Source organism: Armigeres subalbatus, chromosome 3, assembly GCF_024139115.2.
Source record: "Armigeres subalbatus isolate Guangzhou_Male chromosome 3, GZ_Asu_2, whole genome shotgun sequence".
Classification (NCBI taxonomy): Eukaryota; Metazoa; Arthropoda; class Insecta; order Diptera; family Culicidae; genus Armigeres; species Armigeres subalbatus.
Genome location: NC_085141.1, coordinates 93,464,583 through 93,480,652, shown reverse-complemented (window position 1 = coordinate 93,480,652; position 16,070 = coordinate 93,464,583). Strand labels below are relative to the sequence as shown.

Sequence of the window (16,070 nt, the reverse complement as noted above, 5' to 3'; positions counted from 1 at the left end):
GCGACGTCAAGATCTCAACATCCATAAATTTAATCCACGCATCCATGCACCGACAAGCACACGTGCTTCAGCGCTGGATCGTTGTGCACAAGTGCGAGTTGCGTTACTCTTTAATTTCAAGTAACTAAACTAAAAGTCTCCGGCAATGTGTTTGCAGTACTGCATAGGCGTTCAATGGCACGATGCTGAAGTTATGGTTTATTAATGACGTTCTGAGAGGCAATTTCCTCGCGATGCAGTTATGTCGTTTAGTGCAATTAACCTTGTGCGGTAAATGGAAAGGCGAATGATGTAGCTGGTGTTCACCGCAAAAATTTTCGTAGTGTAGAATTTCTAATTCTCTTGTTGTTTAAAGCATTTAATCTTACTTCTTAGCGCTTCTCAATATATCGCAGACGGCACGAATAAGAAAGTTTTCCCAAGTTTTCATAAAGAACAGGTTCTACCTATCAATGATCTGAGAAGCACTTCACTCTTTTGCATGAATTTAAAAGTCAACTAGAAATTTGTTAAGAAAATTATTTTGAGCTTTTTAGTGGAATGTCTTCACTTGTAGTAACACGAGTTTGTACAATCCCCTTTAATTCCACCACTTAATTGTATCTTGACAGATACGTATTTCGACCTCAACAGTAAGGTCGTACGAGTCAAGTACGAGACAGTGAAGACGACCTTACTGTTGAGGTCAAAATACGTATCTGTCAAGATACAATTAAGTGGTGGAAGGGGGATTGTACAAACTCGTCTTATGCCAAGTAGAAATTTGTGTTCAAATATTGTGCCAGAAGATGAACTACGCAGTTGGACGAGCATATTTTAGAAACGCTCAATCTGAAAACGAGTTCTCCATAAGGATTCTTGTATTAAATCATCCCTAGTCTTCTCCTTTGCTCGTGGGGAATGAGAGCGCTTAGTCATAGCCCATATGCTAGCAAGGTTAAGCCACTGTATAGTAGACATCTTCATGTTTTCAAAAAGTATCAAAAATTCAACCGGTCAGCCCTGAATCACAGTTCTTATGCTAAAATAAGTCTCCTGTCAAATTTTCAGCTAATTCGGATACCATTTCGAGGTGGCTCAAGTCGATTTAGTGTTTTTGGGTCATTTTCAATTTTGGAAAAAATCTAACAAGAGATATAAACGTCGAAAACTATCGCAACAACATCTATACGGAAGCTTTTGGTGTGTTTTACAAGTCTTGTGAACATTGCGATTCATTCCGTTCAGGTTTTGTTCATGTTAAAGTGATTTTTAAGCTTTTAAGTGCATAAAAATACTGTTTCCCCCAAAAGTCGTTCCTCTAGAAAATTCTTAAGTTTATGACAAATGATTGTTAATTTATTATATTATTATTATATTAGGATTTCTTCAAGCAAGTTGTTCGAACAAAACATAAATCAAATCATATGATATTTGATGCTTACAACAAACGACTTGGTTTCCGGGTCTGTCTCATTTGAGAGAATTAAACTTAAAAGTGACAGTTCGAAAATTAGAAAAGCACCCGGTCATAAGAATGAGAAATCACCCGGTCACTTTTAAGTTTATTCCAGTTTAATTCTTCGAATGAGACAGAGCCTCAGTGATAGAGCCTCAGACAGAGCCTCAGAGCAGGACAGAATAGAGAGGGATAAGAAATGTGTCGCTAGGCCTGATTTTAAGTAGAAGCATAATTTCAATAAAGTAGATAAAAAAACAAATAATTGAATCATTACATGCATTTTCCCTACACTGCAGCTTGATAGTTTCTGGACTGATGTGAGGAATTTGAAGAGTTGAAGTAGGAATACTTTCTAGTTTCTGACGTTTTTTTAGGTTTTCTTGGAAAATTTTCTAGGGAGGTTGGTCCTTAATCCTACCGAAGATTCTTTCCATTTGAACGAGGTGTTCTAGTAAGTTACAGTCTTCCAGTGAGGAAAGCAACTGCGAATATTGCTCCGTTGACGGTGAAAATCGACTCTATCCACACCAAGCTCTTTTTTTGCAAGACCTTGCGGTTTATAGGCACTCAATTTTCCCTGCTCAGCCTTCTCGTATCTCGCCCAATCTATTTGGGAAAAATGTTATCCGCCTCTAAAGGGTCTCACTGAGTCAACCTTCAAACAGGTAAATGCTTTCCTCTGGGAATGGCGGCCTTTACTACTAGATAACGGGAAACTCGCTAGACTGGCAGGTTTTATACTCCTGCAGCAAAGCCTCCTCCTCTCAAATCTTGGTGTTTATCCAGTGCAGCGCCTCACTACTGTGTTTAAGTAGCTTTGAAGTGTTGGTAAAACCATTCTCGAAACTCAATCATCGAGCAATCACGCGTGAGCACACTAGATTGCACCAAATGGCAGCAAAATAAAATTTTCATGAGGTATTAGAAATTTTCTATAAAAATAGGAAATTGCGAATAAAGAAATCAGGGTATGAGCAATAACCAAATATAAAATTTCCACAAATAATGCAAAATTTCGACAAACAATTAAGAATTTTCCATAAAATAAAAATAAATTAGCATTTTAAAAAGCAAAAATTGCAATTATAAAATAAGAATTTTCCATAAAGAAATCAAAATGTTCCACGGAAAAAATACAAAATTTCCATAAATAAATCAATATTAGCAAGAAAAAAAAAATACAAAATTTTCCACAAAATAAATACCTTTTCCATAAAAAATTAAAAAATTTCCACAAAATAATCAATGAAGAGCAATAAAAAATAAGAATATTTCCATAAAAAAGTTTTTAACCTTTCCGTCCCCAACGTCTGTTTTTAAGGGCTTTCAAAAATTTAAACTACTGTAAAAATCGCATTTCTTGACCGATACTTTCGCAACAAGTTGCATTCCTTCCGGATGGATCCCAATTTTCGATTTATCTAGAAACCCCTCACTAAATTTGTTTTTTAGGAAACTCATGAGGAAATTCTTTGAAGATTTCTTTTATTCTCCAATTTTTCCTTTGTCTATTCTTCCAGAAAAATCTCCGGCATTTCCTTCAGGAATACATTCCAGAGTTCCTTCAAGAATACAAACGGAATTTCCTCCCATAATTCCGCTAGAAGTTTCTTCAGAAATTTATGACGGAAATCCTCCAATTTCACTCCATAATTTGACTTGTAACTATATAAGAAATTCCTTCGGAAATTCTTCTAGAAACTTCTCCGGGCATTCCTCCAGGAACTCTTCCTTTCATTCCTCCAGAATAACTTTCAGGAGCAGGCATTGAAAGCGTGAGTGAAGTGGACGAGCATTGATCTAATTGAATCATAGCATCCTATGCCAGTAAGTAAACAGCCTTGCTCAGATGGATACCAAACAATGATTATGAGCGATCGTTGCTGCGTAAACAACGAGCAACAGAGTTCGCCAAGCCAAACTTGGTATGGTATCCAGGGAAGCTACGATTGGAGCATTTGTGTTACGCTCGCTCTACTAGAATAAAACCAAAACACATCAGGTGTTCTGCTTTATTCACTCTGCTTTCAAGTAGCTGGGATGGAGGAGAGAAAGTATCAAAGCCTCCCATGCAGTGTATAAGAGTTCCATTCTCATATCGGACTTAATTTTCCTAATGTCTGAAAAGATTTTTCTAACAGCGTGTGGTAACAACACTCATTGTTAGGTTACCAAGTGATTTGCCTCGCTCAGTTGTCTCCCATTGGTGAGCGATGAAGATATTTAAACATTGAATCAACGAACGCCAAATTTCATTGATCTAGAGAGCATCAGCGATTAGGCTGCAGTAGAGCATCAAGTTGGCATGAATTTAGCCGATTTTTACTCATGATCTGATTTTTTTCAATGCCTGTTCAGGAGATTTTCCGGGAATACCTTCATAAATTTAATAGCGAAATCCTCTAGGATTTCATTCTGGAATTCTTTCCGCTATAACTTCAGAATATCCTTCAAGAATTTATCTAAAAATTTCTTTAGAAATTTCTCCAGGAATTCGTCCATGTATTTCCTTGGAAATTCTTCCAGGTATGTTCCCGGGAATTGCTTCAGGTACTTCTCCAGAAATTCCTTCAGGAATTTCTACCGAAATTTTTCCGCGGAATTGTCCTCGAATGCTTACCGGACTTCACTAAAAATTTACTCCAGAATTTCATTCGGATATTAATTTGAGAGTTCCTCCAAGATATCTTCCAAGGGTTCTTCCAGGAATTTCTTCAGAACTAACCTCCGGGAATTCATCCGGTAATTTCTTCAGCATTTCTTCTGGGAATTTCTGCATTAACTCCTCCTGGTATTTTTCCAGGAATTCCTTCAGATATTTATCCAGAAATTTCTTCATGAACTTCTCCAAGAATTAGTTCAGGACTTCCTTGTGAGAATTCTTCCGGAATCTTCCGGAAGTGCTTGTGGGAGTTCCTCCGGGAGCTCCTCCAGGAGTTTTTCCAAGAGTTCCTCCGGGAATCCCTCCAAGAACTTCACAGGGTATTCCTGGAGGATATATGGCAGGAATTTCACGGGAACTGGGATTTCGGAAGTTCCTCTAGAAATTCAGCTCCGGGTATTCCAACGGCTGTTCTTCTGAAAATTCCTCCGGGAGTTCCCGCAGTAGCTCCTCCGGGAATTCATTCAGGCTTTTTTGGGAATTTATCTACAAAATCCTTCAGAAGTTTCTCGAAGAATTTCTCTGGGAGTTCCTCCGGGAGATCCTTTGAGAATTCTTCCAGGAGTTTCTCTTGGAATTCTTACGGAAGTTCATTTGGGAGTTCGTCCAAGAGTTCTTACGAGAGTTACTTTAGAAATTCTTTAAGAAATTCATCCAGAAATTCCACCGGAAGTTCCTCTGATAATTTCTCCCGAAATTCCTCCGGAAACTCCTCCGGAAATGCTCATAGAAACTGCTCTTCCGCAGGAATTCCCGTAGTAACTGCCAAGAAGAATTCCTAGAGGGACTCCCAGAGAAACTATTGGAAGAACTTTGAGAGGAATTTCCAGCTAAATTTCTGAAGAAGGCCTAAATGATTTCCTGAAAAAAGTCTGCATGATTTCCTGGAAGAGCTACTGGTGGAACTCCCGGATAAACACCCGGACGAATTGCCTGTGGAATTCCCGGAGGAACTCTCGGAGGAATTCTTGAAATAACTTCCGGAGGAATTTCTGAAAAAACCCACGGGAGAATTTTCAAATGAACCCCCGAAGGAACTGCCAGTGAAACTACCAGAAGAATTCTCGGAAAAATGCTTGGATAATTCATCTTATAGACAAATCTCGTATAGCTGAAACCTTTCTAGGGGTATGTAGCTGGATCATCATCATCATCAGAGGACCTCCCGGAGATTGCCTTGCGGAGCTCCCAGAGAAATTCTCGGTGGAGCTTCTGGAGGAATTTCTTTGTGAATTCCTGAAGAGGCCTAAATGAATTCCAGAAAGAAAGCTTGAATGAACTCCCGGAGGAAATTCTGGAGAAATTCCCGAAAGAGTTTTCAGAGGATCCCCCGTAGGATCTGCCGATAGAACTACCGGAATAATTCTCTCGAAAAATTCTCGAATTCCAGGTTTCTTGGATTGTGATCGATGTGGTCGGATTGAATCCGAGGGGAATATCATTCCCATAATTGCTTAGTAGAATCATGAAGTTTGAGGTGTCGCACGACCTATTTCGAATCAATTTAGAAAATGGCCATTCTGTTGGTCCTCCGGATTGTGACCTATGTGGCCGGATTGAATCCGAGAGGGCCAGGAACCCTAAAAATATCATTCCCTTTGTAAAATCATGAAGTTTGAAGTGTCGCACGACCTATTTTAAATAAATTTAGAAAATGGCCGTTCCGTAGGTCCTCCGGATTGTGGCCGGAATGGATCCGAGTCGGCCAGGAACCCTAAAATATCTTTCCCATCATTGCTTTGTAAAATCATGAAGTTTGAGGTGTCGCACGACCTATTTTGAATCAATCTAGAAAATGCCCATTCCGTAGGTCCCCGGATTGTGACCGATGTGGTCGAATTGAATCCGAGTGGGCCAGGAACCCTAAAAATATCATTTCCATCATTGCTTTGTAAAATCATGAAGTTTGAGGTGTTGCACGACCTATTTTGAATCAATTTAGGAAATGGCCATTCCGTAGGTCCCCGGATTGTGACAGATGTGGCCAGATTGAGTCCGAGTGGGCCAGGAACCGTAAAAATATCATTCCCATCATTGCTTTGTGAAATCATGAAGTTTGAGGTGTCGCACGACATGTTTTGACTTAAAATTGTAAATGGTCACTTATTCCGGGGACAACTGACCCCAACTGAATCTGGAATCATTCTGGATCCGTACTGTGGATAGCCTCGAAATTAATATAAATGGAAAATTGGGATCCATCCGGATGGAATGCAACTTCTTGCGAAAGAATCGGTCAAGAAATGCAGTTTTTACAGCAGTTTAGATTTTTGAAAGCCCTTAAAAACAGACGTTGGGGACGGAAAGGTTAAAAAGTATAAAATTCCGTAAAAAAGTATAAAATTGATAAAATTATCCCTGAACTTTAAAAGCTTTTAAAGAAGGTGCTCAGTTTTATTCTTTTTAATTTTTCTTTATGGAATTATCATTTTTTCATTGCTCTTTATTGATCCTTTCGTGGAAAGTTTTGTATTTTTTCCGTGGAACATTTTGATTTCTTTACGGAAAATTCTTCTTTTTTAATTGCAATTTTAGTTTTTCAAACTGCTTATTTATTTCTTATTTTTAATAACACTATACGATAGAATAAAATAAAAGTTTGTATTCGCGATGCTCATGTGTTGCATCTGTAGTTCTCGACCTCTAAAATCGGCTGGTTACTGGCGTTTGTTGTTTGATTGTGAAAATTCCGAGATTATTCGGTTACAAAGTAGGTAGGTTCATCGCTTTAACGGCGTTGAAGTCACTTGCATGTTTGCATGATTGAATGTTCATATAAGTTAAGATACTAAGTTATTACGATATCTGAATGTCCCCATGATTTTTGCCTGAAAAACATTCATGGTGACATTCAGATATCGAATTTCACGTTAGAGTTGAAAATTCGTATTTTGGTGCGTTCACTTATCTGCCTGTTTTTCCAGATATTTCTTAAACTCGCAAAGGCAGCCCTTGCTTTCTTGATCCGTGCGCCTATGTCGATCTTGGTACCGCCGTCTGACGCCATTTGGCTACCAAGATATTGGTAGCTTTCAACATTCTCCACTGGTTGCCCGGCTACTGTGAAACTGGAAGGAGTCACCGTGTTTACATCCAACGATTTCGTTTTGTTGACGTTGATGACTAAACCTACCGAAGAAGAGCGCTCGGCAAGGTCGTTTAGCTTACTCTGCGAGGCGTGCAACGTGATCCGCCAATTCGAAGTCGTTTAGGTGCTCCATGGTTATAGGCTGCCATAACATCCCGCGGTTTGGTTCACGGTCAATCGCATCTACCAGAACCTCATCGATTACGATGAGGAACAGTAACGGTGATAGAATACATCCTTGCCTCACACCAGCTACGACCCGGATAGGGTCGGACAGGACCCCATTGTGCAGCACTCTACACGAAAAGGCCTCGTAATGTGCTTAGATGAGGCCGATGATTTTCTCAGGAACGCCCTTGCATCTCAGGGCGCCCCACCCATTCTCGTGATTGAGACGGTCGAAAGCTTTTTCGTAGTCAATGAATACCAAGTAAAGGGACTCTTGGAATTCGTTGACCTGCTCCAGAATGATGCGGAGCGTGATAATATGGTCCACATAGGATCTTCCGGCACGGAATCCGGCTTGCTGCCGCCGGAGAGTCGCATCGATCTTCTCCTGAATCCGGGCTAGGATAATTTTGCACAGAACTTCGAGAACGGTACACAGCAACATAATGCCTCGCCAGTTATCGCATACAGTCAGGTGACCCTTTTTGGGCACCTTTACTAAGATACCTTGCATCCAGTCGACCGGGAAAGTTGCGGTGTCCCAGATATTATGAAATAAACGATGCAGTAGTTGAGCGGATGTCATGGGGTCAGCTTTGAGCATCTCGGCTGATATGCGGTCGACCCCTGGGGCTTTATTCGATTTCATGCTTTGGATGGCTGTTTGAATCTCTAGCAGTGATGGAGCTTCGGTATTGACGCGTGTTATACGTCGGATCCTAGGCAGATCATACCGAGGTGGTGATGGCCTGGCTGGCACTTGAAAAAGTGTGCTCGAACCAGCGTTTCAGCTGGTCAGTTGGGTCGGTCAATAACTGATCATTCGCGTCTTTCACAGGCATCGTTGCATTCATCTTCGCCCCGCTTAAGCGTCGTGAGGGAAAAAAAGGAAAACGAAAAAGTGAGAAGGGTGAAGAAAGAAGGAAGGGGAAAGAAAAAGAACAAAGGAAAGAAGGAGACTGAAAAAAGGAGAAAGAAAGAGTAAAAATGGACAAGGAAGATGTAAGGAGCAAGGATGTTATCGATCATTTAGTAAATTGCGTTCAAATTGATAGTCTCATAAAACCTCCGCATATCGTTCTGCTCCATTCTTTATACTGTTTTTTCTGCCTGTGGTGGATTTGTGTTTCGGCTGCTGTTGCTTCCTTGTACCGATCTCTATTCGAATCTATGACAAAAGGTCGAAAGACAAAAGGTCGAAGGGACAAAAGGTCAAAAGACAAAAGGTCAAAACGACAAAAGGACCAACCCGACAACAAAATCCGGCTGCTGGCAATGTTATTCTCGTCTGCGCAGTGCCTATCACTTCTCATGCTGTGGTATTCACCGATGCATGGATCGACTACCATAAATCATTGATAATGTCACTAAGGTTGATTACTCTTCGTCGAGCTTCTGTCGATACTCTGCCAAAACTCCTTCAGCCGACAATCGCGGGTTATTGTAACGCATTTTTCATTCGATATAACCGTGATCTAATTTTACTGACAACAAGGTAGTGATCAGAGTCAATATTCGGACCTCAGGATGTCCGCACATCGATAACATCCGACAAATGCCGCCCATTTATCAGAACATGGTCGTTTGTTGGAGCGTAGATGTCGATTTGGCTGTAATTGAAGAATTTGCCCCGTATCCTCAACACACAGATCCGTCCGTTGTAATAGATGTTATATTTGAATGCTGTACCAGTGATGGTCGTGGAATCCATGGCTCTGTGATTTCACGTTTTTCGGATCTAGGCCATCGAACAGCGGCCACGTTCACTCCAACCTTCTGCTGTTCACGAGCCAGAAGACTCACTCGTCCAGGTTCGTTTAGAGTCCTGACATTCCAGGTAACAAGTTTTCAATCATAGTCCTTATTGTGTTGCCAGGTCGGTTCCACGAAAACTATTGTATTTAAATTGTTTTATGAAGCAGATAATAATGACGACTGCTCCGTGACGTGAAGGTCAATGTTTGCGAAAATCTTGATGTTCATTTTAGTACTCTTCTCAAGTACAAATTCTCCAGCCCACCCACCACACTCAAGTGCTAATGTATCTAGCTCAATGGGTGTGAGCTGAATATGCAAATTTACAGCACCATACTCCGGTCTCAACACCTGTAAGCGCCTGCCTATGGGCGGCAACTGTAACCGAATATGATTGGTCGTAAATGGATGTTGAAGAGTCGATTGCCTCAGACGGCTGTGGCGGCGACACAGAATGTAATAATTGTAATAACCTACCGCAGAAAAAGGTGTAAATCGGTCGAAATGGCGACGACGACGGTCGCCGATCGTATCTGCGCATCAACGTTCAGTGTCCATCGATTGATCGGGCGCCATCATTGACACACAACAATGATGGTCAATTGTGTACAATTTCGAATGGGATGCATTGTATTTTACCGCTGATTGCTAATAAATAAAAAGCTACGCGTCTGAATCGAAGTGTGTCACGCACTTGAGTTCCCAACAATCGATGAAGTTTGAGTGGGTGGGTTAGAGAAGTATGTTTGTATTGGAATTAGCAATGTTAAATGTTTGTCACACACTGCGGGAACTGGTAACCTGATAACGATTGAAGTCCAACATCATTCGATTCGACGAATGATGGCGGTTCGGTGAACCATATTGTAGGGTACCATTCGAGTCACTGACCTTTGTTGTTGGGTTGGAAAATTTCCCTCATTTCTGAATAGCGCAAAAAATACAGATCTCAATTGAATTTCAAATTGTGCCATCCATTTCAAATTCGTCTATGTTTCTGCTTTCCAGAACATTAACCACAATTCGCCATGGAACGGTGAACACAACCTGAGGCCGGTGGTGTTTCTTCGGTGGCCCAATTTGCGCCACAGATCCAACCCGATCCGACGACAAGAAGACTACGGCACCGATCAACGACCCCTCCCCCTGACTCTGAAGGTGATCCCGCTGGACGGAGACATCAATCATCGTAGAGGGGGCAGCTCTGCTACTTTAGGTTTTGATGAATCGAGTTACCACTAGCCGAGCCAGTTTCGCGTCTTTTACACTTGGTAAGTAGACATTTTGATGCATGTTTGGTCTGTTCAACAACTTTTGCGAGATTTATCAGTTAAAATGGCCGTTTTAATTAACCATTATTTAGAAATATTCTGTTCTTGTTAGAATCATCCCTGTTCCTCTGTATGTTATTTTATCAAACAGCAGCCAATCCTACTAGAAGCAAAAAGATTAGCTAATATTGAGAGACATAATATTTGTTTTACATTTCTAATACATAGAGGAACTGCTCCTGGACTTCATTTCATGGCTCCGATGTTCTTCCCATTAAAAACAAAGCAATCGAAAGATATTTGATTTGTTTCTTATTTTTGTGATATTTTTCAGCAGTGTTTACTAATGTCGGTTTCGTTTTTGCGGTGTAGCTACACTCGTGCTACACTTTTGCACCGAAAATGTTCGTTTTTGATTTTCGTGCTACACCAGTGTATACACTAAGTTTTTGTTTCTCGAGCTCGGCAAAATCGGGCACCACGTAGCTCAGTAAATTTCAGAACTGAACTTCGGCAGAAAATTTGGTTTATTACTGATTTTCGGCAAAATATTTACCGTATCTCGGCAAATGAAACGTCACTTTTACTGAGATCTCGGTAAAAATCGTGTTTGCTGAAACTCGGCGGTGCCCACCTCGGGAAAATAAACAAAAAATGCTGAGATCTCGGCGAAAATTTTTAAGTGTGTAGCATTTTTCTTGCACTGTAACAAGCAGTATAGCACCAGAAAAAATCAGAGTGTGCCGTGTAGTGTAGTTTGTTGTCAAGTTTCTCCCGTTGTTATTGTTTTCTTTTTATGGTATCCAACAGGTATCCATAACAAACAATCCCAACTGCACTCAAAACGTTCGTTTTTGTCGTGCAAAATGCTGCACTAAACGGTGTTGCTACACCTCAAAAACGAAAACGACATAAAATAAGCGACGAAATTGGTGCCGTATTTCATTGTTTCTCAATGAGATGCATATATTATGTTCAGTGAGATGGAGATCGGAACAGTTCCCTCATAAAGACATCATCATAGTTAAAAAAATGTGGTGACGATCTAACTCTTTGATCGACACGAGAGGACCAAAATGAGCGAATAATAAATAAATATATATAAAACTTTCAGAGTTGGACAAAATGTTAAAAGTTCAACTTAAGATCCAATGTCAGGGGAACCGATTCACGGCAGACAAAGATGCACATGTCAGATTATGAATCAACAAAATAAAACCCAGCCTAGCGTGATTTTATCGATACCATCCGGCACGCAACCCATCACGTGTTTGGTGAACTTGGCAATGCAGCTAAATGCATTCACGTACCCGCCGCAAACCCTGGTAAACCATACCGTAGACGCAGGTACAACTCCGTCTATAAATCGCTAAACAGGCAACCAGCACTACTTAAGCTACTTTGCCCTTATCATATCAACTGGCTAACTCTTTTGTAGGACAATACACTGCCGAAATAATTTACGACGCGTATAATAAAAAAATCAATTCAATTCACCTAGTAGTGATACTGCCTTTCTCGCAATTAGCCATAACACCAACCTTTTTTTTACCAATTATAGCACAACTGCGTTACGATAAACTGGTCCGTTACAAGCTAATAACAATAGGAATAGGATGAATTATGAATTAATTAACGAATGGAAATCTGTATAAATTAATGCAAAAACAATGGTAAATATGCTTCATGTTTCATAATTCGAGAAAATACACTATCACTGCTAGCTGGATTGACTTCTGATTGGGATGAATATTGCTGATGTGGAATTCAATTCAGGCCATTAAACCTCGTTCAAACGATTCGCTCCTAATAAAATTTTATTTTATTCCAATTTGCATACAAAGTCTGACTCAGTAGAAATATAAATGTTTTAATTATCCTAGCTAACTGACTCTCCTGAATGAACTTGAACTGAGCCTCGTTTATTGGTAAACAAAAACAGTCCGGTATAGATCGGAATCGGCCTTCTCTATGCAAGGTGTTCCAACAATCGTAATTATGAAAAAAAATTCCACTTTCGGAGATCAGTGGTAAGATATGAAGCTACACAGTAGATTATACAGGAAGGACTGAGTTTCGGTCCGGTCCAGGAAGTTTTAGCGTTGGATTTTTTTCTTATCATGTAACTGGTCTAGATCACGGCTAATACAAATCTCGAGCAACATATGATTAGGGCCGAAAAGCCAACTATGCTGAATCAAGAAAAATGAGGTTCGAGTTTTCTACGACTATCTCATTTCTCGCTTAACTTTTCAAAAGGACCTAAGTAACATTTTTTTCATGAATTAATTTGAATAGCGCAATCAATAGCTTTCATGTTGTTATGTTGATTGCGCTATTCAAATTAATTCATGAAAAAAATGTTACTTAGGTCCTTTTGAAAAGTTAAGCGAGATTTCATTGTCAAAAACATGTCACTACTATTCGTAGGGGAAACTGGGGTAATATTCACCTCCGGGGAAAAACGAACTTTTAGCATTTTTGGCTGTGTTTCAGATGTATTTTCAAGAATGTTTTCATCTAGATTGGTGATTCGAGATCCGAACTACATGTGCGGTAGTAAAAACTCTCGAACTGCCAACAATTTCATCAAAAATATCAAATGGTTAATGGTGCAAATTTCACAATTTCATTGTTAGCTCTGAAGCCAAAACCAGCCTGAGTGAAAAAAAAGTTTCAACACTGTTCAGAAGAACAGACGAAGTTGTGCTTTTTCGGTCAACTGATCACTTTCTTTTCCAGTACCCAGTTTTTGAACGGATATTGTCATCTGGTAGAGTCTTTATTACGTCCTCATGGTCTCTGTCGAAATTGCCTCAAACAACAACAAGGCGGTCTCTGATGCCACAATTTCCAACTCCTCGTTGTTATTCGTCTCAGGCATTGCTAGCTACAGCAGTGGTGATCATCGAAGATTTTCAAGGAAATCAGTTTCCGGCGGGAGCACTTTTAGACTCCTGATCGGAGAGTAACTTCCTCACCGAACAAATGAACCATCGTCTGAAGGTGACTAGGAATGTGGTGGACATTTCCGTCCTTGGAATAGGTTAATCTGTGGCTTAACAGTGGTGCGATCATGAGTTTCAAACTATTCTCATGAGTTCAATTTATTGCTTCTTTGAAGAGTTACCGCAAATCTACCCAGTACAACTACCCCATAGTGTGGAAGATCCCAGACGGAATCGAACAAGCTAATTCAACATTTTATATTTCAAGTCGACTCTGCGGCGATGTTGAGCTAGGTTCTAGTAGCTAGGTGCTTGTTCACAGATTTCGTTTCAATCTATATGTGAGGGGCCGATTCTGTCCACGAATTCGTTCACGAGTTTCAGTTGCTATCCGCTTCCCCAACGAAGCTGATCTGGGGCATGGCCCAACAAACTGAATATTTATCCTTAAATTCAATTATATACGCCGACATTACGCGTATTTTAATAATCACTGAAGGGGCTTCCGAAAGAATTCTTGGGTATTTTACGAAGCTATCCCTTACTTTGAACACTAATCCACACACTTTTCTCGATAGTTAGTCTCGGTGATCAATACATCATGAGTGAAACTCTCCCAAAAGATGAAAACGATCCATAGTTTTGAATAAATGTTTCAATAAAATCATACAAGTAAAAATGTATTGAATATTAATGGATCGATGGACAAAAAACGTTTTGCCATCTTCAAAGGAATTCCTTAAGAATTCCAGTAGAAGCAAAATTATGTATTAGAACACTAGAGGCATTTGTGATCAATATAATTCAACCAATAGAACATTAGTACTATAATGCTAAGTGGCGCTATAGTCATTATATCTATTTTGTTGAAATATGCTTCAATAAGCATAGTTAGGCCGTTCACCAAGCATCATGCTGTAGTGCATGTTTGTTTTTATCACCAACATCAGTTTGACACTTGTAGTATTCATCCCGTGGATTCACATAAGTGTCTCTGTCACCCCACCCATTTTTGGCCCTTCATACAGTAGTTTGATGAAATACAAACAGTAGTATAATCATGATCAAATCGGAGCTTTTGCTAGAAGCTTTGAGAGCTCCTGCTAGAAGCTCTGGGAGCTCCTGCTAGAAGCTCTGGGAGCTTCTGCTAGAAGCTTTGGGAGCTCTGCTAGAAGCTTTGGGAGCTTCTGCTAGAAGCTTTGGGAGCTTCTGCTAGAAGCTTTGGAAGCTTCTGTTAGAAGCCTTGGGAGCTTCCGCTAGAAGCTTTGGGAGCTTCTGCTAGAAGCTTTGGGAGCTTCTGCTAGAAGCTTTGGGAGCTTCTGTTAGAAGCTTTGGGAGCTTCTGCTAGAAGCTTTGGGAGCTTCTGCTAGAAGCTTTGGGAGCTTCTGCTAGAAGCTTTGGGAGCTTCTGCTAGAAGCTTTGGGAGCTTCTGCTAGAAGCTTTGGGAGCTTCTGCTAGAAGCTTTGGGAGCTTCTGCTAGAAGCTTTGGGAGCTTCTAGAAACTTTGGGAGCTTCTGCTAGAAGCTTTGGGAGCTTCTGCTAGAAGATTTGGGAGCTTCTGCCAGAAGCTTTGGGAGCTTCTGCTAGAAGCTTTGGGAGCTTCTGCTAGAAGCTTTGGGAGCTTCTGCTAGAAGCTTTGGGAGCTTCTGCTAGAAGCTTTGGGAGCTTCTGCTAGTAGCTTTGGGAGCTCCTGCTAGAAGCTCTGGGAGCTCTGCTAGAAGCTTTGGGAGATTCTGCTAGAAGCTTTGGGAGCTTCTGTTAGAAGCCTTGGGAGCTTCTGCTAGTAGCTTTGAGAGCTTCTGTTAGAAGCCTTGGGAGCTTCTGCTAGTAGCTTTGAGAGCTTCTGCTAGCAGCTTTGAGAGCTTCTGCTACAAGCTTTGGGAGCTTCTACTAGAAGCTTTGGGAGCTTCTGCTAGAAGCTTTATGAGCTTCTGCTAGAAGCTTTGGGAGTTTCTGCTAGAAGCTTTGGGAGCTTCTGCTAGAAGCTTTGGGAGCTTCTGCTAGAAGCTTTGGGAGCTTCTGCTAGAAGCTTTGGGAGCTTCTGCTAGAAGCTTTGGGAGCTGCTGCTAGAAGCTTTGGGAGCTTCTGCTAGAAGCTTTGGAAGTTTCTGCTAGAAGCTTTGGGAGCTTCTGCTAGAAGCTTTGGGAGCTTCTGCTAGAAGCTTTGGGAGCTTCTGCTAGAAGCTTTGGGAGCTTCTGCTAGAAGCTTTGGGAGCTTCTGCTAGAAGCTTTGGGAGCTTCTGCTAGTAGCTTTGGGAGCTCCTGCTAGAAGCTCTGGGAGCTTCTGCTAGTAGCTTTGGGAGCTTCTGCTAGAAGCTTTGGGAGCTTCTGCTAGAAGCTTTGGGAGCTTCTGCTGGAAGCTTTGGGAGCCTTTGCTAGAAGCTTTGGGAGCTTCTGCTAGAAGCTTTGGGAGCTTCTGCTGGAAGCTTTGGGAGCTTCTGCTGGAAGCTTTGGGAGCTTCTGCTAGAAGCTTTGGGAGCTTCTGCTAGAAGCTTTGGGAGCTTCTGCTAGAAGCTTTGGGAGCTTCTGCTAGAAGCTTTGGGAGCTTCTGCTAGAAGGTTTCTCAGATATGGCCAGTACTATCGGCAGGTGCCTTGCTACAATAGATGGTAGTATCATCATCATCATCATCAACATCAGTTTGACACTTGTAGTACCGGTACTTTAGCTGCTAGATCGAAGCAAACTATATATTGGGCACCCGAGAAGGAGCGCCATTAGCAATCTTGTATGTCAAG

The 16,070-nt window shown here is 41.0% G+C and overlaps 1 protein-coding gene across 3 annotated transcripts in view; it reads left to right on the top strand.

Moving 5' to 3' along the window:
* The window catches only part of LOC134226505 (uncharacterized), a 382,276-nt gene that overhangs the window by 247,944 nt on the left and 118,262 nt on the right, over nt 1-16,070 (top strand). For all 3 annotated transcript variants that reach the window (XM_062707327.1, XM_062707323.1, XM_062707324.1), the window contains exon 4: nt 10,123-10,385. The gene's annotated coding sequence lies outside the window, so the exon portion shown is untranslated. The remainder of the gene's footprint in view (nt 1-10,122; nt 10,386-16,070) is intronic.